Below are 27,131 nucleotides of genomic sequence, written 5' to 3'. Positions count from 1 at the left end.
GAAATTAAAGCCTACCCCTTCCAATATTGTCCTTCCGATTCTCTACATTTCTAGCTGCGCGGAATATGTTTTTAGCTATTTTAGAAAATGGTAAATTGGTAGAACGGTAGGCAGAAATATCGATAGAGATTGAATCGGTGTAACGAGGGTTTTTATGGTATTAAAAGATCGGTTTTCCGAACCCAGGAGTTAAGGCTGTAAAACTTCGACTAGTCGGACTGTTCGAATAATTGTTAATAAATCGAATAACCGTTTTATCAGGAATTTTTAATTCTACAAACTCCCAAGCGAATACTCGTAAAATTCAATCATAGTAGCAAATGTTTTGTCGAATGATTTTCTAGCTCTGACGATGGAAACACAATTTTTCCTGAAAATGAAATTTTGTTCTGTCCTAAAATATAAAAGGAACATTTTTTGGAAAGAATTTTTCCGTGACTCGAGCACCACTTGACTATTCTTCATCGTCGAAGCGGCGTTTCAAGCGACCAATCGCGATCGCGTCTCCGTGATTACTTAGCGCCTCTCTTCATCGTCGAGAGACAGACACAGAGGGAAAAAGAGGAGGGACGGAGGCGTGTAGGGGAGGGGGGAAATGACGCGGAGGAAATTCAAAAACGCGTACTCCGCGGGGACGCACGAGGTTCGGGTACTTTTAATCTTCGATTATCGTTACCCCTTCTCGCGAAAAAAGCTGCGTCTGCGAGGCAACAAAGCAGCCGCGGATCCCTTTGATGCTTCAATCGAAAATCGCGCGGCTTTATCTCGTCTCGATTCGCGCGCGCGAGGGATGACGACGCGCGCGTTTGCACCTTCGCGACATCCCACGCACGCGAAAATAAGGGTGGGTTCTTGGAAAATTAACGAAAAACGTAACGGCAGAAGCCGTTCTGCCATTGGCGCTTCGCCTTTCACATCTTTCTTTGGTCTTTTACTGTGAGTGGTTCTCAAGTAAATTGGCTTTGAAGTGAAATTTTTCCTCGAGAGAGAATTTATCGAATTGTAGACAAATTGGCACTTCTCTTGTGATTGGTATTTTTTGGAATTTGTTTGGAGTTGAAGTTGAATTCTAAGAAAAGTGTATTATTTCAGTAATTTCTTTTTTAATTTAGTACGTCATCGAAAATTTTTATTTCACTTTCCTTTTTATGTATCTGTTTATTTTTACATTGAAAGTAGAGGAGTTGGAGGGCTTTCTAGTAATTCTCCAATTTTAAAGAGATCAGCGTTCGATTAAAAAATAGTGCAGTTTAAAAAGTTCGTTCGGTTGATCTTTCGCTAATTTATTGGATACTCCAATATCCCAGAAATAGCAGAGAGGGTGGCTGGTTCAGCCAGGTAGAATTTTATTCCCAGGCTGTTAAACACCACCGAATTCGGCCGGTTTCACGGTGATTTCGATGCGAGCTCTCGAAAAAGCAAGCTTTATGCATATCTAGAGCGCGAAAATTGCGTCGATGGTTTTCATTTAGATCGATTTCGATCTGTAACATCCTTCACTTCGAGCTGATTCAATCTTCGCTTGCGATAGGTATATCTGATAATACACGCCTTTTATTCGTTCTATAACACTTTGTCGCATGAATAAATTATTCTGAATCAAATGTTGCACTTCAAACTTTCACATGATCTTCCTATATCTTCAATTACAATATTAAAACATTTTTGAAATAATAATTATAAAATTTCATTACTAGTTTCTAATATATTTAAATTCCACGTTAGAAAATTCACGAAAATTCAAATAATTCCCATTGTTTTAAGATCAATTAGCTTTTAATAGAAGTGCTTTAATTAAACTAGAAAATTAAAGGTTTCGAGGTTGCACTAAAAAAAATCAATTGCCGGAGAACGCATAAGTCTTTTAAATGACGATCAAGCGGCAGAAACAGGTCGTCGAAAGCTCACCGTGGCGTTTTCATTCATATTTATCACTCTTGGACCCGGAGATCACGGTTTCGACCTGGCCCGAGTAAATTGCCGGTCGAATTGATCGTTTGGAGAACGAGGGCGTCCACAAGGGGGCCCCCGAGCCACTAATTTTTCTTAACGAATCCCGTGGCATCGTATAATTTCCTTGGCCGGGATGGACCCTGAAGGTTGTCGTTCCAGTCATGGCTCTACCTGCACAGAAACAATCGAGAAAACCACTCGTGGCCCATTCATAATCCTGCGGACGCCCCCGGGGCACGCATCGAGTCATGATCAATTTAAACTCGGGAAATCGGACGTCGACTTTCGATTCTGACGTCCGTGCACCGTTAGGTGGAAGCTCTTGTCGTTTTTCTGCAGTCTCTTTCGTTTATCAAAGGGCACTACGTTCACGCGATAAAATTCGAATTCGTAATTGAAAGTTGGAGAATAGGAATTTGGGAATAGGAATTTGGAGAACAGGAATTTAAGAATAGAGAAATTGAATTTAGTGAAAATTGGGCAATTTCGAAATTACGTCTACAGAAAGCTTCTCAAATTAAAAAAGTTGTGCTGGAAAAAATACATGGACAGAGCTCACTTCTTAGCAAACATTAGCACACTACAAACAGAAGAGATAATTCCGGAAAAGCGCTTTTTTTATGTTCCCAATATTCCAAACAATTGTACTCTATTCTCTGTTCGCGACGTTCGAGAGAAAGCCAAGAGAAAAGAAAGTTCGTGTTAGCAGTGCAAACTTGGACCGAAATGCACCGAACATCCCCAAAATCTGGGAAAAACATCCTTAGATCCGAATCTGGCTGCAATTCGAGTATCTCAGCCTCTGCTCACGTCTCAGCCATAAAACGAGCACCGAGCGAAATTTCGATTGGACGGTATCGAAGCCAGAGACCTCTCAAGAGGGTTAGGGTAGCCCCGAAAAAGACGTCGATTCTTTTCCCGTGTAAAACGTACGGAATCATCGAAGAGAGGGGGGAGAGAGAGAGAGAGAGAGTGAGAGCAAGGAACACGGCAGTTATACCCTCTTGATGTATCGTATCGAGGATCTATGATCCCCTGAGGTCCCTGCGGTGGACCGTAATCCCGGAACCCCATATAAAGCCACCGTAAGAGATAGTTGGCCCGTAATACGATAGAGAGAATCGCGAAAGAACGAGAAAGAAAGAGAGTCTGTGGGCCCCTTATCGCGTTCGACGATCGGCACACACGAGCCATATGTCGTTCGATCACGTTCCTCTCTTCTCCTCGTATGCTCTTTCGTATTATTTATCCATATCACCCCACCTTCCCTCCTCTTCGCCCATTGGAAATCCCGCTACGCCCCATGAATTATCCGGAATTGCCGAAAATTGGAGGTAATTTTCGTCAGCCGGCGGGCCACGAACGGTGGAATTTGGAAATGGGGCGAGTATATGTATTTTCTTCTTTTTGAGAGAGAGAGAGAGAGAGAGAGTGTGTGTGTGTGTAAGAGACAAAGGATGTTTCCCCGCGAGCTGTCGCGAGAACTCGCGTCAGGAACATGTCGCGTAGGATGACAGGTAACCACTGTTCCACCCAGTATGCTGTAATTTGTGCAATTTTAAATTAGACGGATTAACGGTAGAGCGAAGGTTAGGTTGGGTTTCCATTATGGAAATTCACGTGACATTTGGTGCGGTATTAGGCGAAGTAGTCTGATATTATACTACTTTGTAGCATGTAAGGGAGGATGTTTAAGTGGCTCTGATGATTGCTCGGATATTAAACGACTGGTTGCTGGAAAATTTGAAATATTTTATTAATGGTAATGCGCCCTCGGGTCTATAGCTATCGATGTTCGCGTCTAAGGGTTCTTAGTCTGAGAAATTAAAACGTTGAGTCATCTCGAAATTTTTAGAACTTAAACATTCACGTTCGTAATTTTAGTAAAGCCTGTATTAGCGAAGATTGCCCTGAAGAAAATTGTGAAAATTGCTTGGAAGAAACATTTCGAAATGCGATTCAATTAAGTTTGGTTAGGTTACAATTGACTTGTATTTCCACAATTGAATCTGTGTGTTCTTCGATTGGTCTCTGATCAGGTTCTCGGGGCGTTGATTTATACAGGGGGGCTCGATTAATACCGTGCAGAAAGCCGGTCGATTAAAATATCAAGCGTAAGAAGTTTCTTCTCACCAGCTTTCTTGCTCGTTGCCCTCTTAATCTTCGCGTAATCTGCATTCTGCCGTTGCCGCGCATCGACACGACTTGTACCGCGTAACTCAGAGTCGTATGCAGATGCGACACGCAGCTGTGCACTCGTTAATCCTTCCACAGAGGACTCTACTCCTTGGCTACCTGCGTGTTCACGGTGAAAACGGAAAGATCCACTATTTAGAGGCGACTTCTGTGCACCATCGGGATAACATCGTAAGTAGCTTAAGAAAAAAAGTCTCACTTCGGTGAAACGAATCTTAGCGGAAAGGTCGAAAAAGTCTTTCAAATATTGGTGATTTAGGATGAACTAAGTGGCTTCCTTCTTCTGAGACAATGCTCAATTTTCAGGCTTTGTCTTAGGGTTTTTTTTTTTTGAAGGGACGTTGATTTGTCACGCATCCAGTCGAGTTGTCACGGTTTATTTGAGCTTGGAGAATTTTTTTTCACGATGGAAGGTTTCGCTGGACCTTTTTTCCCTTTGTTGTAGGTGTCTTAAATTTGGGGCGGAGAAATTCAATTTCATTTAACTTGGAAGTGTTGGTGTTGAAGTTATGGTGTTTTCTAGTGATGTGAGTTAGAGAAGGTTAACATCTTAAATTCGCAAGTTAATATCTTAAAAATATCATTCCGGTATGTCTATATTGAGAATTTAGATATTATTAACGAATACTGTAATTGTCGTGTATCGTACCGAAACTGAAATATGTGAGCGAGACTCTGCGTACTCGAAGGTGTATATGTGTATGCGGAGCGGCGACATTATACAGAGCCAGAGTATGGCCACAACCGCAGATGTAAACACATGCATCGTACTCATACTAAATAAATAATAATTAAATAACGGCTACTACAGTAATAGCAATTGTATTGTTTTCATGCAAAAGTCACCGAAGAACCAGAAAGTTACACCCAAAATCACGATCATCTGCCGAAGAATATCTGCAGTGAATTGCAAGTGAACCAAACACGAGAATCCTCTGGAAACCCCATAAACCAAACAGCCCAGAAAGGAAAAGTCCCGCAGGGATTCCAGCGTAACCAATTCTGAGCGCATTCCACTCACCAGTTGCCCCGATATAGCTCGATATCTTGGCAAACTCGCGAGCGCACTCGCGCGAGTCAACTGTATGCAGATGGGGCCTTTGCGCAGCTGCGTATCCTTAGCAAAGAAACGAGGCAACCGAACCTAATCTAATTGTTAGACCGCGAAACAGGCAGGATTCAACTGTGGAGAAACGTGTTCACAGAGGGAAAAGAGGAGGTGGAGAAGGGCGAAGGAAGCGTTGTCGCATGCCTCCACGCGATCCGCCAGACGTCTCAATCGACGAGGAAGATCCCTGTAAATTACCTGTCCGCAGTCAGAGGCTGAGGATCGGTGGCTGATCGCGTCCGCGACCATAAAAGTGTCCACGCCGCATATTATTCCCATGTTGGGCGCGTCGTCGTGCCGGGAAACTCGCGGTTTTCTTCACATCGCCTCTTTTTTCGCCTCCGCTCCCTCCCTTCCACGACTCTGCACGCCTTTATCCGCTCTCTGATCCTTCTTCTTCTTCTGCAAGCTGGCTAGAAGTCGTTTATGGAGCTCGAGAAACGAAGCGGGAGTCTTGTGACTGGTGAAGATAAGGAGGACATGTCTGGAAGATGTAATATGTTCCAAGGGGAAGTGGATAGTTTCAAAGATTGTAGTTGATTGGGTTAAAAACAGTTGTTGTACTGGTTGATAAGTTGACATTAGAGGTTGGTACTCGAAGTTTTCGGTGGATAGTGGATGCACCGAGTCCTGGTAGCGCTCAAGGTCGCTCCCCTACCACCTCACTCTGCCATTACCCCCTCCATGTTGGATTTAGTTTCTCCCTCATACCTTTGACTTTCAAACTAATTCTGAAGTTGTGAAGCACGCTATATGTATTGGAATAAGAAGAAGCTGAGTCATGTCAGTGACCAGAATTGTCGTCTACTTTATCGTCCAATTTTAGTAGTTTTCTGATAACGAAATTCTAAAGATGAGGCAAACACGGACAGGAAATGTGCGAAATAACAACGATCTGGCCGGATATTTCAATCTTTTACCGGGAAGACAAAAATATTTTAAATGAGAATGTGCAAAAGGGTACTTAGGTACCCGGTTATTGACGTAAGGGTTAACGAGGAAGTGATTGTATCTAAATTTTGTGAGATAATGACTTGCTATAGCGATATATTTGTATACAATTGTTACTAAATTTATCGAACCAACTATTTGCACAAAGTTCCCTACCCACTGGAAATTCTCGGACTAATTAATCGCACACACTCGTCAATCACGATAACTGTACCGAAAAAAGTAAATTCTTTTACGGCTTCCATTTCTGAATGACTCGCGCCGAAAAGATATCCAAGTATCAATATTTCCTCCAGAACGAAGATATCCCAGGATGAGTCACGAGGCACGCTCGACCGTTCCAGGGCCCTCTGGCCTAGCGGTGCTCGCTAACAGCGTAGCATTTAGCGTGTCGACCGACTAAATACCGGTACTTAGAGAGCAGGCTACCTTCAAGAACTGGCTTGTATACAGGCCGGTCGAGATAGGGGCTCGTTCTTCTCCTTTCCGTTCCGGAATTTTCTGGCCGGTAGGTGGCCATCATCCCCATTACACCGGCTCATTATGCTCCGACGTATTTCCATAACGACTCGTTAGCCACTGCGAGCGCGAGCGTGCTTTCCAACCGCGTACCTACCTGGACGAGCACCCCGCCGTGGGTGGCGCCCCCACCCTCTGTGGGAAACCGATCTGCGTATCTTGTTTCTTTTTATTTTATTTTTGGTTCACCTCACCCAACCTCGTTTCCCTCCGTCCGTAAGATTCAACGAGTTAACAATTACGCGGTTTAGAGGGGATAGAGGGCGAGCATGCACAGGTTTAATTGGGGACACACGGTCTCCACTCGACCGCCTCTCTCGTTACGGATTTGTTAACGAAGACGTCGAGCGTTACGATTCGAAGAGAGTAGGTTCTGTTATTTTTTGGGTAGGGGGTAGTTGTGAAGGTTTGGTAGTGATGGAGATTGTCTGTAAAGATTCGAATAGGGCGGGGGGAACTTAGTTCTCTAAGAGGAAACTTCGATATAGTTGTAGAGTGTATATTCAACAATAACTTAAGAATAACGAAGAATTTTAACCTTCGGCAGATGCAATATTTTGCTCAGACTATACCCTTACCCAGCAACTATCTGCGAATATTGAACGGAAAATCCAATAGAAAATTTGCCGCATTGTGCAAGTCGAAGAGAACGTGTCCCACAGTGTGCCACTTTACTCAAGTATCATAGTTTAGCGATTCGAGTGTGACACAGGCAGCCTCCATTTCTGCCTGGAACTCGCTGGATTTCACCTTCGGTTTGAGGCCAGCCTGCACAATGGGGACTGGCATTAATGTTAATGCCCGGTGCCTCAATTGGCAGCTCCGTTGCCAATAAAGGCGTTCTGCCGCGTTAGACGACGCTGACGTCGAGCATACTGATAACACAACCCGTCCAGACACTCTCTCTGTCTGTAAATTGTACCTCTGATTTGATGAAAAAAAAAAACTTCGCACAATGTACACGGTGATTTCTGTGATTTCTGGAGGATGTCTGTCTCTCGAATGCTGGGAACGGGAGTTCTAATGAATTTCACTGTGTATCTGTGTCACTCTGTGTAGAATCAGTTACAGATAATAGAATAGATACGTTTCCACGTTTAGAAGCTTGCTACATCTCGGGCTATTGATATTTTCCCGTTTCACTTGTCCATTGAGTGCCTAACGAATCCAGGAATTCTATCTAGCGAAGTACACTGATAGAAAGAATCAATTTTGCGTAAGCTGAAGAAGCAGGATTTTTCAAATAGACACGCTTGATACGAAACATTGAAATTTGTGTCTCGATGACAAAACGAAGAGAATGATAGAATTCAAAGGTGGCGTGGGATACATCCTGTTCCGCGATCGCGTGAATCGTTGCGTGCATCGTTTAAGTTGGAGAGGTGTTGCTGACGTTGTAGCAGATAGCGCGGTTCAACTGCCCTCTTATCTACTTCCCAGGTCTCGTTTCTATGTTTCTCCGTCCTCCATTGTCTTTCTCGATTAACGCTGGAGATCGTCTGATCCTTGCAATCCGTGTCAAGCGAAACTTACCATAAATCCGAGACTTGAGATAATGTATCTATACTTGGTAATTTGGAGACTTGGAAATAAATTCTTACAGGTGAAGAATAAATGAAAAATTGTCGAGTGGCATTGTTCAGTAGGAAGCCTCGTTTTGGAATAAATTGGCGTGGAAAGTTTGTAGTGAAAATTATTTCTTGCTCTCAGTGACGAGTTCCACTTTTCCTATAACCTAATCATATCCAATTATTCCAAACGTTTTGGAGTTACAATGATGTCGAAATTTCGTAGTGTACCATATTAATCCTTTTATTGCTATTGGTGCCTATAGGCTTTTTATACATTTAATTTAACAAACGGAGTGTTCAAATGATACTGCCAGAACGACAAATTTCGCAGTTGTGGTTAACAATTTACCGTCTGCCACACACGTTACGTATAAAAATCAGCAATTGATTTCAGTTACTCTAACAGGAAGAATCCCGCAGACAAATTTTCCTCCAGACTGTCGACTCACGTTCCCACGCAGAATCACCCTTGCCAATCCAAATCTATTATAATTCTGCAACCACTTCTCTAACACCCTGTATAACCACAAAATTCGTCACAAATACAACTCAAAGAGATAGACACTGGAGAAATTTGAAAAATCAAGCAGTCCACTATCCGCGGTATGTATACAAGAAGGATCGCGAGGCACCCTCGCGAGGGTGTGCGTCGCGGGTTCAAAGAGTTAATCGAAGCGGCCTGTGCACAAAGTAGCCCGCATTAAAATTCAATATCACGCTCGCCACTCGGAGAGCAAAGTATCGAGATTAGATCTGCAGGTATATAACAGTCGAGGCGAGAAACGTTCTAAGAGAGAAAGAGTGGCGTGTGCGTAAAAGACTGTGAGAGAGGGAGAGAGAGAATGGTGAGCGGTAGCCCGTGTACCCGGTGGGATTTAAGGAACGTCAACCCGCGGCCACGGGGACAGTTTATCGGCGAGGCGGCGCGATGAAAGGCGGCGCCTTATCTACGGGGTGTCCCGGGCTTTTATCTACGCGGTAAAGGATTCCCGTGTTCCACGCGAGATAGATCTTATTTATGCGACCCCTTTCCCAGCTACCGATTAAATCGACGACGCGCGTCCCCGCTCGCACGGATCCCGTTTCCATCTTCCTGGAAGGACGGCCTGAAACCCGCCCCGGAATCCTGAAATAGATAGTGGCGGACGAATGGACGAATTTTTGCCCAATTTCTGCCCCCTTTTCGCTAGAGTCCAGACTTCACTGCCTAGGGAGTTTTTGTGTCCTAGGTGAAAAGTGGCGTGACTCTGTTGAATCTATACTTTTTTCAGGGTATTCTTCGGTTCGGAGAACGAAGCTGATGGATTGGTTACAGTCTGAATGATGGGGAATTCTTTTCTAATGAGGAACAGTGAAGAATTTGATCCTCTGTTGAATGCGCGTCTCGTAACTCTCTTTTTCGATTTTGGATCCCTTCTTTTTGATTTCTGTCCGAAGAAAAAGTGGATACCTTATTCTTTTGTTTAACTGACATTCAGTGCATTCGTTTCTCAAATAGCAGAGAAAATTCCGAGGATCTGTACACTCAAATTCTGCCGTTTTGGTTCAATTCTAAAAGATTTAGGTGAACTTTTTGGTTCGTTTCTTGATTAAATTCCGATAAATGTAGGTAGATTTTTCAGTTCCTTTTTTCGTTGAATTGTAATAAATTTATGTATATTCTTCGTAGTGCTAGTGTAGCAGCAAAAATTCTGAATACTTTCACCCTGAAATTCTGCTAACATTTCCACCGAGAGACATTGTAATATTCTTATTCGGGCCGTTTATCAAAAGGCTGCACTTCTTACATATATATCCGTGAGAATATTAACACTGAGCGTACAAATGAATCATGATGTGACAGGAAAATTGTGTGTCGTCGAACACCTGCCGCTCGCGCGATCTAACTAAAGCTATTCCTGAAAGAGAGTCATGCTTTTTCTCAATTTATACACCATCTCCGTAAGGGTGAAGCTCGTGCACTCGTGAATAAATCCTTCACCCCTCTGTAGAGGCCTGTAGTTGCCGCGAATTATTTTTTCATCGTCTTTAGCGCCCGTTCTTGACAGCTGGCGTGTTACCGCGTCGTCTACTCGCTATAGCCAGCTCCATTAAATATGAAGGAAAAGTGGAAAAAAGGCTGTGGAAATTCGAGCCGTTTTTCTGATCGTTTATTAGCTTCTGAGTGCTAGTGCTCGTTGCAATTCCTCTAAATTGACACTTTGTTAATTTCTTGATCTGAGAAAAAAAAGAAGGAAAGGAAACCGCGATGATAAAATTTAAAGAAATTGTGTTTCAGTGGATCATGTGTTGGAAAGATTAAAATATTGAATATAGTAATTTGGTCGTTCAAATTTTTTGAAACAGATAATAATCCGTGATTTTGATTCTTTTCTTAAGAGCTACCGTAGTACCTACTACATTTTTGGTATTAAGAAGTGACTAATCAATTACTCCATTTTTCCCCAAATATCGTAGATAGCATAATAGTACATTTATGGTCACATAAAATTTTTTCAAATTGTTAATTTTTTTAAAAGGCGCTACATTTTGTAGTTGCAAATGTTAACGCAAAAAGGAACACCATCAGGCTCAACGCTAACTCATTATCATCGCGATAAATCGAATCTCTAAAAAATTCCTCACAAAATTTTACGAATACATTCTCGAGACAATCTCTTGGCTGAAAGTTCCACTGCTCGGACACGGCGCTTATTGAAACATTTTCAAAAGAATTTTCCAAGAAAACATTTTCTCACCACTGGTACACCGTGCAACTTTTTTCTGTTCGTTTCGTAACGTCGTCAGTCACGAGCTGCGTGTGCACACACGCGGCGAAATGCAGTATTCATCGTCCGTCATTCGTGCGTTGACGTCAGCCGATCATGAAAATTTATAATTGATCGTAAACGCGCGGTGAGTGAATTATAGCGCGAAACACGCATGGGGAGGCGCGTGTATTTTTTTTTCCTCGATAGAAACGGAGAAAGAGCGCATAAAGGCGCACGCCGCTGCAAATAAATCGCTTGGATCCCCTCCCTTTCCCTATGTAAATTCACTTGGATGGGAAAATTTGATGTACCTGCAAGTGCAACTATAGCCAAATTATAAAGATAAATTTTACAATTTTTGATTTTGACTTTCGCCAAATTCGCTTGGTAAATATTTCGTTACTTTTTAAATACATTCACATAATTTTCAAAGCAAAAATTGAACTGCGATGTGGGAAAAAATGCACCTGACTAACGTAGAATTAATTAAGGTGTTCAAGATGTTTCTTTGTTGAAAAATGAATGAATTACTTCTTGTTCTTGAAATTCTAAGGATTTGAGAATTTAACATTTAACAATTGCAGCAATTATTCGTTGCTCACGTATTTCTGTCAATTTTCGAATTTTTCTTAGTAATTTCGCAGATTACGCGAGTTACACCTGATTTTTTCTGCGCGATATCTAGAGATCTCCGAAAATGTGTACGAGATCCTTGCATTGCAAAAGTAAGTCAACAAACCGCAATTTTAGTGTACGAATATAAAGATGGATACGAAATGGCGGTTTTATAAAAGTTAGTTAACAAGCCGCAAATGTTTTTTTCTGAATTTGATCGATGTAGGAATACTTTCTAAACCCACTGTATCTATTAGATCGAGAAATCAAAATTAAGTTGGACAGTTCACGAACGAAAATCGCATACACGCAACTACATACAAGAAACACCGAAAAAAATATTCGACATGCACCAGAATCGCAGCCGTCCGTCCAGCCTGGACAAAACCACGGGGGAAAAAAAAGAGAGAAGCAAAAACACAAGAAGATCCCCTGGCCATATTCAAATTCCCGCAAGCCAGTCCAGTCTCTCTGGTTGGAGGACGTTCCTCCAAGATCCTGGAACCCCCAACGCGAGCCTCTATCAGCCTCTGCTATCCCCCTGATCCACGGAGGGGGGGTCCCCTTGTATACCTGGCCGCGACTAGTTAAGGGCCCGCCGCCGCAGCTGAAACTTTGAACAGTTAAAACAAAGCCCTCGAGGCAGTGGCGGCGACTGCGCTCCTCTGTGGCTGAAGAAGGAGAAAAGAAAGAAGGACGAAGAAGGTGGTGGAAAGAGAGAGAGAGGCACGTTGTCCGGAGGTGAGCTCATCTAAATCACAAATCTCAGCCTCCATCAGCACACCTCCAGCGATAGAGTCCACGGTTAATAACCGTGCAGGCGTCGGTGTGCGCCTCCCTCGACCCTTTACAATTGTATTGGTGAACGTCCTCGACTCGTGTTCCCAACGTTATGGTGTGTGGGTGCTGTGGACCCCCCGCGACATGGCGCCACGGTGCTCCGCCTTCCTTCTGTCCCCTTCTGCCGGCCCTGGAACGACGTCGTGCGACCACCAAAGGATACACCTCGCATCGTATCGAGCCTCTGCTTCGATAGGAATTTGATGGAATTGGTGTGGACCTTCTGGTGAAAGCAGCATTGTTGCGCGGACGATTTTTCTTTTCAGGGAATAAGGTGCTGCGTTTGGGAGCAGGTGATGACGAGGACTCTGTCCTGGATAACTCTAGTGATGATGGATTGTTTTAGAATTTTTTATGTGACATTAAATGTGACATTTGTATTTTCAATGTGACGTGTAATTGGAGCAAATAGTTTGAGACTTTTGATGAATGGAATTGTCGAGGATTGTGTAGTGCTACAAGTTCCAATTTAGAATTTGGAATTCACTGTAGGTGTAAAAGAAAGATTCTTAATTTTCGAGGAATATCTGCGTTTTTGGAAGAACACCTAAAATTGATTGAATAGGCGTGGATAATCTCCAATGTTCAAAGAGACTCTATTTCAGAAAAGAATCTTCAAAATGATCCTGAGAAAAGTGTCCACTACTAGACGTCTAAGAAACTTCCAACGAATCATTTATTACACAATCGTTACAAAACGACCGATCCCTAAAACATCAATTCCAAATCCCTAAAAACCTGTTGCAACAAATTCCATATGGGTATACATTGACTTTTGTGGCGAAGTGATCAACTGAAGTGATCATCCAAAATAATACTTCAAGACGATCCTTAGAATAGTAACACTTAAGCGAAACCAACGTCTAAAAAGACTATTCCAAATCTAACACCATCCATCTCCAATACACCTAAAGGATTCTCGAAACACATCTGTCTATCTGAAACTGCGCTTCACCGTCATTCTCGAAATGGTTAACGAAGGTTCCGAGCGAATAACCCCTAACCTTTCACCGAATCCCTCACTTTTGCATAGAAATACGCAGCGAAGAGGCCGAAAGCTCGGCGCAGCGCACGTCGAGGCTCTCCTCTGGCAATTATGCATGATGATAAGGCAACTTCCGTCGGGAACTCGGCGGATCAGCTCGCCGCTCGATAACGGTCACGGTAATTCCTGTTGCATGGCCTGATCCCGGGCATAATGTAGCCATAAGTACCCGCAACGAATTTGCAAGCGCATGTGGAACGAGCCGGGAGTCCGGATCCAGTGCTGGCAACCTTACGAAACCGCGTACACTGGCAATTCCGTGGATTAATCGAGCAAAACCTTCGATTTCTTGATTCGAGCTCGAGTTCGACCAACGAAAGAGATGATTACGAGGGATTTGCAGTCGTTTGGCATAGCGTTTCGAGTGGTTCCCTGCTCTTTATGAGAGGGTCTAATTGTTAGATTGGCGGGATTGGAAGATTGACGTGTTATTAGAGTGATTTGGTATAAAAAAAAAAGAACTTTCCTCGATATACGCGGTCATTTCTGTGATTCCTGGGGGATGTTCGATTCGAGTGCATGGAGCTGAGGCTTCTAATTAATTTCAATCTGTAGGATGAGTTACTGGGAGTAGAATAAACGCTGGTGATTTTACATTTAAAGAATTGAAGAAAGTGTTGAAGAAAAAGTAATGAATTTTCCATAAGCTGAGGGAACAGGATCTTTAAAGAAAATTCCTCAAGTCGACTGTCGAGCTAATTCCATCCTCGAAACCTTCCAAGTCGACAGGCGTCGTATATTGAAAGAAATGCTAATAGCAACGTTAATTCCGGCAAAGAAAATATTCAATTCACCGAGAAAGACAGGCTGTACCGACTGGAAGCAAACAAAGGAGTTAATAATCCCATCAGCCGAAGAATCCTCTGGTTCGAACCTACTCGAAAACACAATTATCACCGGAGTACCTAAACAGGGGTACGCCAATAAATCAAAACAACAAGCAGCGTATCGAATGGAAAGGTAAATCCTGTTCACGTTGGCGCCTCGTTCGTTGGCGTAGAATCCAGGTCAGTGCGTGAAAAACGCGGCTAATCCGTGCTTTACGAGAGCCTGAGACGCGTGAAATCTCTGCTCCATTAATACGCGCCGTGGACCGAGGTCATCCATCACTCTGACTGACTAGCGCCCATGGAATCGTCCATTAAAACGAGAGAAACCGAATCACGTGACGTACAAGCGAGCGATAAAGATAGAGACGAAAGGTGGAACAGAGGCTGAAGGAGGATCGAGCTGAGAGGGAGAGAATGAGAGAGAAAAAAGGAGCAAGAGGAACAGACATCTTTGTTTGGCGAAGCTCGGGGTGGCCCAGGGTGCTCGAGGGGGCGACCCCTAAGATGAGCGGTTTTGGAGGTTAAACAAACATGTGATTACCGACTGCCTACAGCTGGCTACATTATATCTGCCTACCAAGGTAACCATGCGTCCCCTCCCCGCCTCTGCTGGATCCATCATCTTCTCCTCTGGCTGGTTTCAGGCTCGAATGAAGAGAGACGGAGAGAGAGAGGGAGAGAAGAGGAGGAGAAGAAGGATGTAGGCAGTGAACCGTAGCCTGCAGGCATACGCTACGTAGCACGCCATCATCTGGAGATGTAGGATCAGCAGAGGAGGACGGAGAGACAGGGTTTATGGTCTTTCGAAACAGTGGATGGGTTAGGTTTGACCTGAAAATCGTTTGGTCTCTTCAGTATGGGTGGATTATTTTGGGAGTTTGATGGATTGATGGGGGCGGAGGACTTCCGGGTTGGAATTTTCGAAAGAATTTAGGGATATAAGATGGAAAGTGAGTCGAGAGGTGTGTCAGGGTTGTGGAAGGTGCAAGATGATTTGAAGGGATGATGTGGGGATGTCAAATGTAGAAAAGTAGTAATTTATGTATCGAATTCTTGAATTTTATTTAGCTTGAAAACTTTAAAGGTAAGAAATAATGCAATCTTCGAATAGCTGTTGGAATAGGTTAGAACGGTGTATCTACAAGATACTACTTCACTGTCGTCAATAATTTTCTATTTAAATTGTTATTGAATTTCGACGTTCAGCCAACATTGCAGTTAGCTTCATCAAGCTATCGAAACATATTGATAATGATACTATTCTACATACGAAGAATCATTATTTGGTACCAAAAAATAGTCAACTCAACTACCCAACTACCTCCTGATTGTCCATGTTCAACAGAATATGCAAGCACTACTCTAGAAGAATATTAAAATCCAATGCATCAAACACAACCGAGCAGACTACCTATGAGACTTCAAAGGCTGCAACAAATGGGTGTCTCAATGAAAATTTTTACTTGTGCACTGAAATCTGGAAAAAGTGTAAAAACAGCCACGCTGAGATCGAGTCTCCGGGTGTTGTGAAGCTCAGAGAGTGAATCCTCGAGGTTGTCTAACTGCAGCCAGGGCCACTTCTTCACGTTTCTTGCGCGAGTCTCTGGGAGTGGCTGCGAGTCGAGCAACAGCCGCTTAATTACGCGGATTCCTCGCACAATCGCGGCTGGGAAAAGGTGTGCGCAGCTTCTTTGACGCTCGCCTTCCGGAAACTACCCTCTGACCAAGCTTTTCCGCTCCCCCTTCCGTTCTACACGCGCCACTACTACTACTTATACTGTACGTGTAAACAACGTGTGTGTATATGGGAGGGAAGAGCGCGTGGTTTTCCGTGACGCGAGTCTGAAACGCGGTGAATGGCGAGTTGGCCGCGATTCTACGCTGAAAGCCGACGAAAACTGACGTCACCAGGTCGTAGGCTCTTTCACGGTCGATGGAATAAATCGGCTAGAGGGTTGAATACGCGCCACGAGCACGCTTCTCGATTCTCCAAATCTTCCGAGTCTCTTTATCATCAGATTTACTCACTGGTTGAATCGTGCGTATGGCACCCTGTTCTTTTGCTGAATTTTATGGGGTTGCTTTAACGATGAAGGTGGACTAAGGATGAAGTATACGTAGTTTAAAACTTTTATTTGAATCCTTTTTTGGGAGTCGTGATTTTAATTGACCTGAAGTGTGCGAGAAGATTTGAAGCTAAAAGAGTTCTTGAAAGATTGAATAGCTGAGGAAATATGTAGATCCAAGGAGAGCTGAAATTTGAGGAATAACCGTTTTATCAGAAGCCACAAATGATAGTACCTGTCTGCTCTGTAGAAAATTTGGTAGTTTAAGAATAAAGTGTATGCAATTTAAAAGTTTTATTTAAATCCTTCTCTGGGAGGCGTGATTTTAATCGACTTGGAGTCTGTGAGAAAGTTTGAGACTGAAACAGTTCTCGGAAGGCTGAATAGCTGAGAAAGTAGGTATATAGGTTCTAAGAGAGATGAAATTTGAGGAAGAAGTGTACCTGATCTGGAGAAAATTCCAATATTTTACCTATATTTAGCTTACGTCTATTTCAAATCAGGCGATTAAATATTCAAGCTTCAGGGAACTCTATTACACCAAAGCCTGCAAAATTTCGATTCATTGCCAATTCATAGTTGATCCAAATCTTCACCATTGATACAGTAAAGTCTCTGATAAACTTTGTCGAACCTCCCAATGCATTCAAACCTCGATAAGCGGTGATTAAAAGGTAGAAAAAGTGATGAAAAATGTTGTCAAATGGAGGAGCAGCAAAGGAAGGAGGAGAAGCTGTTGGCATATACGCGTTGGCGAGAGTGGAAGCGCGCGGTGGTCGTCGGTGAACGCGTGGCAAGATTGGCCGAAGCGACGGGGGCAGCGGAGACAAAAGGCGTCCGGGCAATCGTGGTGAATTGTCGGCTATCGTCACCCGGAGGTGGCTCTGATAGAAATTATGATTGGCGGGCCGATCGTCGGAGGACGTGGCCGAGTGGATCGGCGTTAAGCAGGAAGCCGTCCCGACGAAGCGGACCCATTAAACGCCCTCCCCCTCCTTCCAACCGCCTCAGAGATTGCATTTTATCATTTCAACTCATTTTTCAATATGGCCGTCCAGCCGATGCACCAATCTTTGTCGCTCATTTTCCGAGATCATTTCGACCATTTTTGATTCGTTGCTGTTGAGCTTTCTAGTGATTTTAGTGAAAGTTAAATCTTTGGAGACATTTTTCGGAAATTTTAGGGGTAATGAAAATATTTAGATACTCAGGGAAAATTGAAGGTTTATATTGAAAAATTTGCGATAGTATCGAATTCTTGGAATATTCATCTTCTTTCTTACGTTTATTAAAAATAGTGAAATTATTTCCGGGAGTTTAATTGCAAATTGTGAAAATGGGGTTTCGGTAAATTTCATTTGACGTTCAGTTTGTCAAGTTTCGCCAATCTACAGACTTGTAGCTTTCTCTCAGTGAATTCCAAAAAATTGAGACACTTTCTGTGCTTCACAGTTATCTTTCAGTTGTACACCATCTGTACTTTGCAGTTGATTAAAAATATGTTACTTCTCTTCTTCTACAGTGTGATTCACCTAACTTGACAACCTGAAATTACTCGTACAGCGAATGGTTTACGAGCACTTTCACGCCGTCGAGTTAAACGAATCACCCTGTATATATAAAAAGAAGAACTAACTATTCGTTCAAGAGACACAGAATTCCTTAAAAAATTCGAATAATACTGCCCGAATTTAGCATGCATCTTGCTTCTCGAAACGATACACAAAAAGACAAGCTGCGTTCTTCGGAAATTGGCAAATCGATCGTGGATAATTCTACCTGTCGCATGAGCAAATCAGAAGACCAACAAGCCACGAAACAATAAAGAAAACAAAAGGGAGGGGGAATACCAGAGCCTCGGAGACCTCTTCCCAACGCAAATACCTGAAGCAACGTTTCAAGGAGCAGGCCAACAAGGGTCGCATTAGAAGAAAAGGCAAACATTACTTCACCGGGTGGAAACAAGTCAAATAAAGCTCTGTCCTGGGTCTCCGACTTTTTTGCCAACTTTTTTAGCACGCGACAAGCGCGAAACACGCCATCCAAAGCTGCTGGATGAATAAAGTCCTCACTAGACACTGTTTACACGCTGTTGATTCCCTTGTTCGTGAATCCGCCTATAGAATATTGTTATTTATAGAGACTGGTTACCGTTTGTCGTGGCAGACAAGGGAAAAACGAAACTATCGGTCACTTTTTATAGAGAATGTCGATCGTGCAAGCGACTATTCTTTGAAGGTAAAAACAACCCGGAAATGGAGGAAGTTACGTTTGCTAGGAACGAGATGGTAGCAACTCTTTCGCTGAATAAATGAAACTTTTGTCGCAGTCTAGAAGTTTGAAGTTGAGCTTACGTACATTCACACGCGATATTCCGCTTTCAAACTGAAGATGTATTGCAAAATTAATTGGAACACCGTATAGTGTGGCTTTTAAGGAAAATGGCGAGTTCTCTGGTCACGTTGATATCGTTATCAAAAATTGAGGAATTTTAAAATTTTTTGGAGCTTTTCAAATTTAGCTGGAATTACTAGTAATTTAAATAGTTTCATTTGTTAAATTAGTCGAAATAGATCGAGATAATTTTACTACTCAAAAATCAGTAAATTTCACTCCGAAATCATCTACACTCTCTACATCCCTCATTTCGATGTAATTCTCCACTAATACCAACATCAGATTCCTTATGAAAGTTTTAAAAATTTCGCGAAATTTTCTGGCAATCGATAATCTCACTACTCAAAAATCAGTAAATTTCACGATTCCTTTAAATTAAAAAAAAAATAAAAATTGACAATTTCGCGAAATTTTCTGGGCCTGAAGCTCTGATGCAATCGGGCATTTTTCGAGGAAAGTGCAGACGCAGTGATGCATATTTGGGTCCCGCGGGACGTCAGACAGCGGCGCCTTTGAGCAAATTGAAAACATCGCTGGATTCGGCCAATTACCGAAACATAACGAGGCCCGTTCTCTGTCCCGCTCTTTTTCCCGCGCGATATAGACGTCTGGCCTCGGCGAAATTCTGCAGGACCCGGGTGTGGCGCCACCCGGCTACGAGGAACTCGACGATTCGTGGATTTCCGGCTTCTGCACGATTCCACGCATCTGCCTCTTCCTCTCTTCCTCTCTCTCTGCGTACTGTGTTCCTTCGGTGAACGCTGATTGCGTTTTCTTGTTTTTCAACAGCTTCGACCAGGTTATGCTTCATTATCCCCCAACTTTATCGACTTTCTGTTCTGAGTACGAAAGTTTTTCAGGCGTTAAGGTATTTCGTGAAGAATTTGGAGTATTGTCGAGCGTAATTTATTTTTTGATAAGATTCTGCTTGATTAATTTCGTTTCACTTTGTGGAGTGTCTACGTAAGGATGGAATTTTCGAGAAAATTTGATGCGTGGTTAAGAATTTATGGTATCTAGGTAATCTGTGATTACATTTGAATTAAATTGATTCTATTGAATTTTATCGAGATAAGTCGCATTTCGTATTCAAAGTTGAATTAGAGTTCAGGTTATCAGTTATAAAGTATTTGATACTCTTACGCTAGAATTTGATGAAAGTAGAATTTCACTGAGGTTGGAGCATGAAGAATCGAAATGAATGTGAACATCGACCTCGGTGCGTTTCGAAGAAATCCAAGTGTCGATCGGTCGGAAAGGGATTTTCTTCGGAATCCTTCGAATTCCTCGCGTAGCCTTCATACCGTGCTCGCGGTCACCGTCGTCGGCCATTAATCGACGCAATAATGGAACCAGCATTTTTTCCTGATATCACCATCCACCATTTTCACTCGTCTCTTCTGCAAACTCAACCAACATGAAATTTCTGTTTAATATTTCATAAAATATTCCAAATTTCCCCAAAAATCTTTCTGTTTTAAAAAATATTTCATACTTGATCAAATATTCCAGCTTTATACTGTACAAAATAAGTGAAATTTGCGTTATTTTGCCAAATTTGCCAGGAAGTATCATAAAAGACACGAGCTCTCTAAAAATCGTTGTAAATAAAAGCGTATCGATCGTGACTCCCGATCCGACTGTCGGCACAAATCACGATTGTAAAATCGCTGCGGCGTCGTTGGAGGCGCAGCTGTTCCGAATTAGAGGCGCCTATAAAAAGGCCCGGTTCCCGCGGCTCGGCCGCCCCGAGAATCTTATCACCTCGACCAGAGGGTGATAATTAGATTTCGCGAACTGCCAGTCGATTCGTCGAAGCAACCGTTTGAAGTTCCGCGCCACGTCGCGACCCATCGTTTTCTGGGCTACATTAAAGCCGCGCGACTTTTCAATTAACGCTCCCTGCTCGCCTGATTCCGGATGGTATTTTAGGGATACGGGAACGAAGGCTCATGGACCAGATACCGATGGAATCGTCCCGATCCACAGAAACATCGGACGTTCCTTCCAGATCTTACGAAATTTTTATTCGAAGCTCTTTTTCTTTTTAGCGAACACTTTATGAGATAACTGATGTAGGAAATTGTGTAGTTGCTTTTTTCTCACAATTTTTGCAATTGTTGTTTGAATTTTAAAATGTTCATTTCACGGGTATGCGAGTCTTGTGTTTAAGTATATTTGGGAGTAAATTGCACTAGATTGATTTATAATTTGTACTTGAAGTTAGAAAATATAGATAATATTATAATATCCTGAATTATTCTGAGAAATTTATTAAAGTACGATTCATACATCTCGAAGTGTTATTCATTTGAGTAGAAGATGCACGTAGTTTCAATGCGTTGCTCAAAAATTCGGGCTAAAATTTTCAATCCACAATTTGCATTTAGGGCCACAGAAAATAGATATTCTATTATATTTTCTACAATACAGTCTGATGTTCACATTTCTTGCTTCAGTTTTAACACTTTGTACACAAATATCCCTTAATAGAACTTAAAATCTGACTAAATTTCAGATTTGGGCTGGGCTCTCTAGTAACTTCTGTAAATCTTCTCCTATACCTACTAATAATGCGCTCAGTCTTCCTTTTTGAAAGAAATTCCACACATTAATACTTCCCGTAATCACATCAGCACTTGAAGTTAGACTATATTCCCATCAATCTTTCTTTTCAAAAAAATTCCACACACTTCTACCTATAATCCTACATAAGTCCTCAAAAATCAAAATATAAACCCAGCAACCCCAACGAAACCACCGAAAAATCCAAACAACTTAAAAGAAAAATGTCAATTCTAAATCTGAATCTTGAAGATATTTCAACGATCGTCTAGGGAAAGGATCCACAGAAGCCAGAGTGTTCGAAAGTCGATCCGCATGGCGGTGTTTGCGCGGGGCCCAGTCGCGGCGCCCGTTTCCTGGAGTAGGGCCCAAGGGGACACGGATGTTCGTCGATCGGACATCAGAGGAGCCGCCGCGCAAACTCCATTAGCGGACGCTCGAACGACAGTCGCTGGAAAGGCGACTCCTTGTTGTTTGTCGTTTGAATGTTTTAGGACCTCGGCCTCTCGCTTACTGCCTCCGTGGGAGACGGTCCTGTGTTTGTACGGGCCTGTTCTCTCTCTCTCTCTTTTTCTGAATCTCTCTGTGCTCTCCTACCGTCTCCTCTCGCGCTTCCTGGGGCCCACGGACACCTTTTGTGCCACTCCGCGGACGCCTCTGCAAACACGTCTAATTACACACCACCGGGTTTCCTGATTGTCATCCGTCCAAGGAGAGGAGAGTCGAATTCGTCGCTATGCTGTCCTCTCAGGCCTGGAATTCCAAGGAAATTTCGTCTCTGGGATTATTGGGAATTGTGCTACTAGTGACGATTTTTCGGAATTATTCTTGTTTTGAATGCCTCCAAATCTCTAACTCTATCATTCCCAAGTTTCAGAACCTTTTAATAAGTCAATCAACATCTGTCCGTGGAACTTGATCCACCTAAAAAACTGTCAACCAAAAGTTCCCACTGACTCCCAAATTCTCCACATCGTCGTCTAAAAACTGTGGTTCATCTTTTTTCGGGGCTGTTCTTCTCTTGCATTGAAAATTTCTGGGCTTGTAGTAATTCTCATCTTTCCGCCAATCAACGCCTACCCTAGGAGCTCATCATTCCCCTGGAACTTGGAATTTTATTACAATCTTCTTTGTGGAAACGCTGAATCTTTTTTCGTAGTATTGCAAATTTCCAAGTTCCAAAAATGTTTAACACTCCTCAACTTTCCATCGATCATCACCTACCTGACAAACCCTCCACCAGAAGTTTCCACTGACTCCCAAATTCTCCGGACCCCCGACTAAAAACTGGAACATCTTCCCACGGAAAGAAGGGAAAAAACGGGTGGACACGTCAATTACCAGCATTCACAGACACGAATCGTTTCGACAGATTACGATAGAGAGCCTGGAAGTTGGAGGTTATCCGTGCGTCTCTCTGGGGTCATGGGTACACCCGCGATAAATTCTGATCCACGAAATCCGTCGAAGAAGCAAGGCTGAGAGCAAAAGAGGACAGAGAGAAAGAGAAAAGAAATTACGGTCCTCGACGCTTTTAATGCACGCGTCGATTCTCGATACGCTATATTCGCCCCTCCTATTTATCTTCTTTACGAGCGGCGCGCTATCCATATTTACGATTTTTCGGACGATCCTTCTGGAAAAGGCAAGCGGACGCCCTGTGACTCTCTCTTTCATCCGCTGTCAACGCTTCAATTGTTAACGAGCTTCATTTTTTTTCGTATTTTTTTCTTCTCTGAAGACTGTCTTCTTCTTTTTTCTTCTCTACTCTCCGCTGTGTATATGTATATGTTGTACGTCGCGCATCGAAGTTCTCGAGGAGATAAATGTTGGGAAAGTGACGACAGTTTCTGTATTTAAACATGGTTGCTCTGCTTTTTTTCCCCTCTTTTTTTTTCAAGCAGTAAAATTTGTAGATTTTTAAGTCCACGGAAGGTTAATTGTTAGGTTTATCGTGTACTATGCAGCATCGTCGTTTTATTGCCTCTAGAGAGACAGAGAGGTTGGAAAGGTTGCTTCTTTGCTCGTCTATTTTCGGAACGGACGCCGATTGACGTGATTGGCACTTTTTAATGAATTTATTGCACCACCCGGGACGAATTTTTAGGAGTAAACAAAATTTTGTTCCCATGGTTCCGTGTGTATATGGGTAGTCGGTTTTTTTTTTTTACGTCTGGCAGATTGACATTTTCAGGTTTGATCGATCGACTGCATTAACGAACATGGTTCTTTCAATTAGCGGACATCGTTCCGTAGATTAGAGTGCCATCAATCTTTCCGTAAATTCCGGCATTAGTACTAGAAACTTTTAGAGTGGCATAAAAATTACTCAAACTTCATTTATTAATATTGCCGTTTCTGAAATTCGTTGTAGGTTATTATAAATATCTCTTTCGAAGATGTTTGAAATTCTACAACTTTCTCTCCTATTATTTATTTACTTTGATGCAAAATAGCGATTGATAAGAGAAATTTTAGAGAACCAACAGATAGTCTAAATATACGAAAGGTTACAAAATATATAAAAGTGATTGTTTACAAGTCAGAAAAAGAACTACAGAAGAAATCAGCGACATTACAAATTAATTTGGCATTTAACACTAGGAAGACCATCCGGGTCAAGTATGACCCATAACAACTTTCCAAAAGTGAACTTTTGTGTAATTTTATGTAATACATATCGATACAAGTGGAAGTATACAGGTAGAAAATAAAGTCGGAAAATTGCAAACGATGATACCAGTATCGAACATTCGTTTATTTTGAGAAGTTGCTAACGCGTCATTTTTGACCCGGTCGGTTTTTCTAGTGTTAAACAGATACTGTCAAAATAATTGTACAATATTTCCCGTAGAGTGTACGGTAAAATTTAATCCAGTGGCAAAGAGACAATTGACAAATAAACTAATACCTATATTTTTCACCATTTAAAAAATCCAAATTTCACCGTAAAAAAATAATTCCAAACACAACCAGCATCGTGTACAAGGTATACGATTCGATTAATAAAACATCAGACAAACAATTCCCTCGAATCGTTCACCACCCACGAATTACACCCACGTCGTCCAATTCACCCCGTGCTATCAGCTGATCAATGCTGGTCAGCTTTTCCGTTCTGGCTGAGGAAAAAATATCCCCCCGGAGGGTTGGTTCATTTGTATTCGAAAAAAAAGAAAACGCTGCTCGATTAGTGGGTCCAGGGGTGGACAAAGACGCGAGTCGAAAACGAACGGGCTGCAATTCAGCGGTCCTCCCTTCCATTCCCCCTTTTTCCTTCTTTCTCTTCTTCTTCTTTTATTTATTTCTTTTTTGCTTGCCTCCGCTCTCGCACGTTTGACCCCGTCACCCGGTGTACAAAATCACAGGGTAGCAGGCATCTCGAGCGGAAGTTCGCTGGCAAGGGTGGTGGTGTGACTGTAAGCGGCGGTAAGTTAAAAAAGTACGAGGAAGAAAGGTCCGATAATTGCTCTCAATCAGCACCATTGTTGGTCACCGTGATCCTTCGGTTCCAAGGGGTTCCCCTGGCTCGATGTTTCCACGGGAAAATTGTTATGGAAATCGGGTACGCGACCAGAGAAGTTCTGGAATAATTTTGGATCTTTTTTTTTTTTTGGTTGAAAAATGTTGGTGAGATCGATGATCGATTTGCAGTGAGGAGAATTGTTAATGAGAACTTTTTCTTTTTTTTTTAAATTGTTAGTTACAGAAAAATTGTAATTTGATGTTAGGACATTTTTTTTCCAAATTGGTGATTTGTGAAATTTTTCTGTTAGTACAGAATTTTGAGATTTTTCTTGGTACAGGGAAATTGTACTTTAATGTAATTAAAGTAAACAACTTTTTTTTCTCTGGAAATGGAAGAATAGTTCATGAAATACGTAGGTTTCCTATCTTGCAAAATTTCTGGTTTGTGGAATTGTTTATTAGATATAGTATGGAAAACATTTAAGATCTCTATTGATAGGAGATTGGCAATTTGTAAAGGAATATTTCGTTGTTAACATTAAATCTTTACAACCATCACCTTTGTATTTATCACGAAGTTTTTCCACGAGAAATTCCGCCTACTATTTGCCTCTCGAGATGGAATTGAAAGAACTTTGATGAAAGCGAAATCTTAAATGGTATGATATTTACATCGATTCGACGAATTGGCAAAAGTAACGACACTTGCGTAACGTCGTACATACGACACTTTTATCTTGTTTGTCACCAGTTACGATAAGGGAACTTTCCTTTTTCTGCGCGTAATTCGCGGTTTTATGGTGTTATTTGCCTGCGGTATCGGGCAAATTTGTAATTGATTAGCTAATGAGCGTAGACAATACGAAGTGCACGGAGATAACGCGATAGCCACAGACGCAGCTGCTTTTTTTTAATGCCGTCAAGCGGCTGCTAATTGTTCGAGGAAAGTTGATTGCGCCGTTCTGCCACGCATTTCGTTCGTGACAGCGAGTCAATTTTCCAATTAGGGCCATGTATGACGACCGCCGCGAGAATTTTAATCGAAGGAATTCCAACTCGTCCAGTTTCCGCTTGGCAATTGAAACTTTCCATCGGTGCACGCGCTCCGAGGTATCGAATTCTCTGAAGTCGCGCCGCTCGAGGTCCACGTTTGCGAATTTCTTCTTTCGAGAATTGCAGCCTGTTGGAATTTCACGATGGCAGTGCGAAATTTTGCGAATTTGACAATTCGCAATTGCAAAATCGATGGCTTTGAGAATTTGAAGACTGTAGGAATTGTGGGAATTGCAGATTCGGACATTTGGGAATTGCGGCAATTGCAAATTTGAGACTTTGAGATTTTCGGAAGTTATGAAATTCGGGGCATCGCGAAACTTGATATTTCGGGAATTTCAAAAATTGTAAATTTGTCACTTGGGAATTTCAAGTATTGCGAATCCACAGGTTCGAAAATATCAAGACCTCCGGTACCCGAAAATTCTCAAACCTGAGAATCCCGTTGCTGGAGAAATTCGAAAGCTCCGTAAACTTCCCTCTCTGTCCAATACTACGCAATTTCCACTCTCGAAAAATTCGCCAAGCGTTCTCCAATATCGCCAACCACCGGAAGCATAAAGCCGCCCCTTTCGCGCGTCCATCGGCGTCGCTGAAAGGCGTGCCGCCGCATGAAACATTCCGCCGTAGAATATTTCGCCACAAGCACGGAAGAGGAGCCAGGAGAAAGAGGAGTAGCAGTGGAACGAGAGAGGAAAATTCCGGTATTCCCGTCAGAGCATTGGCGGCAATTTCACACTTACCCCCCTTCTCCCTCCTCCACGCTACTCCATTCCGTGTCCCCGCGGCGTTTTCCATCCTTTCGAGCGTATCTCCTCGCCCACCTCGCCCCAGACCGTCAAAGAGTTTTTCTTCCCCTCCGCCGCTCCCCTGTGCCAGAAGCGTCGGCTCTTTGTGAGCGGCCGGCTGATTTCCGTTTAACGTTTTCCACCGCCGGATTTTTTCCTCCTGGTGGTAGGCCGCCTCGTGGAAATCGCGCAAAGATCCAACGACCATACAACGGCGGGGGAAAGGGGGAGGGTGGTTTTTTTCAAAAGATCTCCAGGGGGATGACGATCCTCCTCGATCGGTGTTTCTGCCTTTCCCCCCCTCGTTCCGTGTGGTAGTTACAGGGTAGTTCGTTTCGAATATTACCTTCTCCCTTCTCCTATAGCCAGCTAAGTACTTTCTTTTTCTCCACGGTTCTTTGTGATTGAACGATCAC

General features: G+C 42.7%; 1 protein-coding gene across 1 annotated transcript in view; it reads left to right on the top strand.

The window, feature by feature from the left end:
• LOC108572211 (optomotor-blind protein) overlaps positions 1-27,131 on the top strand; it is a 137,118-nt gene that overhangs the window by 85,911 nt on the left and 24,076 nt on the right.

This window comes from Habropoda laboriosa, unplaced genomic scaffold (assembly GCF_001263275.1).
Source record: "Habropoda laboriosa isolate 0110345459 unplaced genomic scaffold, ASM126327v1 scaffold65, whole genome shotgun sequence".
In the NCBI taxonomy this organism is placed as follows: Eukaryota; Metazoa; Arthropoda; class Insecta; order Hymenoptera; family Apidae; genus Habropoda; species Habropoda laboriosa.
Note: the sequence above shows the minus strand (reverse complement) of the source record. Positions and strands in the feature narration are given on the sequence as shown.